The following is a 3,093-nucleotide window of genomic DNA, read 5'->3' as shown; positions in this document are numbered from 1 at the left end:
TTTTAAGAATACGGTGCGTACTTATTTTTATAAAAAATCGTTCTTTATTGCAAGGCATACTATCACACGAAAGAAAGAAAAACAATGCGAGCCATAAAACCGAGGAGGTTAAGTTTTCAAAATTTACGGACTAAACAAAAATGAAAAAAATCTAGAGAATATGCATTCCATTTTTTCTGCTTCTAGAGCGGTTTGTCAATCTTATCTCAATTTGCTCGCAAGACTCATAAAGCGATGTTTTACTTACTACGAAATCAATAGCTTGTGTCGTGCAAGAACAGCTCCAGGAAGAGGCCAATTTGAAGCCATGACTGCGATCGATCGGCCTGTGCCCAAAGCAAGCACAGTACGAAAACAAAACGAAAAGAAAATGCTGATTCAAAACCAAACGCAGAAACTGGAAACAAAGAAACTAGCTGGCCTACATTATGCCTCTTGTAACAGGCAAATAGAACTGCTCCAAATAGTAGATTTAAGGAAAAGAGCAAAGAAAGTGAACATTTGGTCACAACAAAAAACATAGCAACACTGTAACAGCAACTTACTGCACGCTTTCTGGCCTAGAATCCAAGCTGTTAGCTTCTACTTGAATGCAGAAGCATCACCTGCAAATATCCATTCATTGTAATGCCCACTACCGACAACACAAAATATAAAGGACTGTAGGAAACAAATGTAAAAACCATAAGAAAAGCATCACAACCCAAAGGCAAGACGTTACACTCCAGGCAAGCGGATACAAGACCCTCACGATAAAAACAGCTTATGATGCGATTTTGGAATTGGTTTATTGATTCCTCGTACAAGCGAGAGGAGGCAGGGACTAAAGGCTATGTGAAAGCCTGACAGAGGTCCCTGTCTCCCCCCCCCCCCCCCCCCCCACAGAAATTAAATATGTAAATCCTGATGGGGAAAAATAACATTGGTTGGGCATAGTAGCCACTCAAAATGGTGCTTTGTAAATTATGCGGTTTAACGTCCCGCAGAGGCAAATGGGATATGGTCATACAGGATGGCTAAAGAATATTTTTAGACCTCAGTAAATTCGCTACGCGCACTCACAAGGCACCATAGCCCCCATGTGCTTCTCATTTCACCTCTATCTAACACGCTACCTAGGGATGATTAACGGAGAGGAAAAGCCGCGATAACCGATGGGAAAGTGGTTTAAGTTCCTACGTCCGCAAAGTGCTAGCGTTATCTCAAAAGTCAGCTAAACATTTTATGTACAAACATATTGTGTTTCCTTTACTTTGCCCCATAACGTGAACTAGCACGAATAGAAACCAGTTTCGAGGCGGAGAGACTTTGACAAATCAGTGCTCATCACCCACCTTCCAAGAAAATTTCGTTTCGTGAACCTCCTGCGCGTAAAGCAAGGAAGCCCAGTACGCTTATATTTTATTTATTTTATTTTTTGTAAGGAAGGAGTCCTATTTTCTTGCGGCAAATCTGCGAACATAACCGCCGCGACATCCAACTTCATGAGCGATAACATTTTTGCAGTCAGCTGAAATCAAGCGCGTTCCGTTCCAGCCCGTTCTGTCACGTTCCAAAACAAACGACAAACAGTGCAGCAATATGGTAGGCCATTGTTACTGTTTCCGCACTGCCCGCCTCGGAATGTGATTGAATATGCTTACCTTTACGGACGAATGCATGAGCCGTGCTCAAAGCTGTTCGCCTTCGCACCACCGATGCCGAACCAACAAGTGTGAGTTTAGTTGGTCACGCAGAAAAACATTTCCACGCCTTCTTCCTTCGAGCCTCTAAAACTTGGCACGGTGAACCAACAAATACGCTTGAGCAAAACAAAGAGCACGAACACTGAAAACTAACCGGCACGACAAATGCCCGTTTGCCCGAAACATCACCTACCGACGGCACTTCACAGGCGTACAGTCGAGCGCGATTTGAAGGTTATCGCGCGAGCGTCGACCGGGTACATAAACAGCGCCATGGCCCAGAATTCTCTGCCGAGGCGAGGGAGGAATCAAGCCGGCTTCCCTCACTCTTTTTGCTGTTACTTTAGTAGCCGTCCCTCCCTGCAGGGACACCACTTTCATTTTTTTTTCGTTTGGTTTGACGAACAGGCAGTTATCGTTGTGATCACGACGTATTCTTCGGTATTATCTGAAACTGGACACTTTATCGCAACAAATGGAAAGCTTAGAGTAGAGAGAAAGGGCAGTGAGTATGTCGCGGGGGTGATGGTTGTTGCATGGAACAGCGAACGACGGAGAGAAGAGTGGGAAATTATGATTTTTCCTGTTCCAAACCCGGCCGCCAGGTGCCTGGAGTGGAAGGCTGGTTGAAGCTCGCGCGATAAGCTTCAAATCGCGCTCGACTGTACACACTTCTGCAACAATTATGCACGCGAAACGCAGCACATTTCACGACGGTTCACAATCGATGCTGCAGATTAACGGTCGTCGAAACGTGGTCACATCAGCAGCGTGCAAGCGGCCATGTTGGCGAGAGGAAGGTAGCCTGGGTAACTACCGGCGGCCGCCTGGTGGTGAAATGGTAAAAGCATAGTTCGTTTCTGTTTCAGTTTCGTTACAAAAAATGAAACTTGAGTGTGTTCTGTTTTTTAGTGTTATTTCTAGTGCCGTATTTTGGCATAAAGGCATAATAACGGCAGCAGAAATCATTGCAATACCCAGGAAATTGCCAGTTGGGGGCAATGTGAAATAACGACCTGCTGCTTGCTTTGCAGTAAGTTTGAAAAGTGCACGTGCCAGTTCAGATGACATTAAAACGATTATCTTTTTCCGGCGAAGCCGAACAAAGTGCACATGAAATTTTGTTGTAGAAAATCAGTAGTTTTGAAAAAGAGGAAACTGTCTGAAATGTATAATCGGCAGCACAGTAAATGAAGCAGCAGAATTGGAACTCGAGTAGGAAGTCCGTTGTCTAGGTATTGTGCGCAGCAGTGTCTCGCTATGCGTGCAGGTAATACGGTGCTGAACAAAGCTGCCTGGTAGATGTGCCGACAAAGATTAGAAGACGCAGATAACTCTCTCTTTCTTTTTATAATCAGTACAATTTTTCATGCACTATCTAAACCAGTACTGATTGTATTTTGCTGAT

At 44.3% G+C, this 3,093-nt stretch overlaps 1 long non-coding RNA gene across 1 annotated transcript; it reads right to left on the bottom strand.

The window, feature by feature from the left end:
* Positions 1-244: 244 nt before the first annotated feature.
* On the bottom strand, positions 245-1,783 carry LOC146194658 (uncharacterized). Its single transcript, XR_014705463.1, has 3 exons — positions 1,644-1,783; positions 546-605; positions 245-326 (listed from the first exon to the last, which is right to left on the bottom strand). It is a non-coding gene; the product is annotated as an uncharacterized LOC146194658 (long non-coding RNA).
* Between the last annotated feature and the right edge of the window lie 1,310 nt (positions 1,784-3,093).

Source organism: Amblyomma maculatum, chromosome 3 (genome assembly GCF_055883805.1).
Source record: "Amblyomma maculatum isolate TAMU_Amacu chromosome 3, ASM5588380v1, whole genome shotgun sequence".
NCBI classification, from domain to species: domain Eukaryota; kingdom Metazoa; phylum Arthropoda; class Arachnida; order Ixodida; family Ixodidae; genus Amblyomma; species Amblyomma maculatum.
The sequence above is the reverse complement of the archived record's forward strand: the minus strand, read 5'-3'. Positions and strand labels throughout refer to the sequence as shown.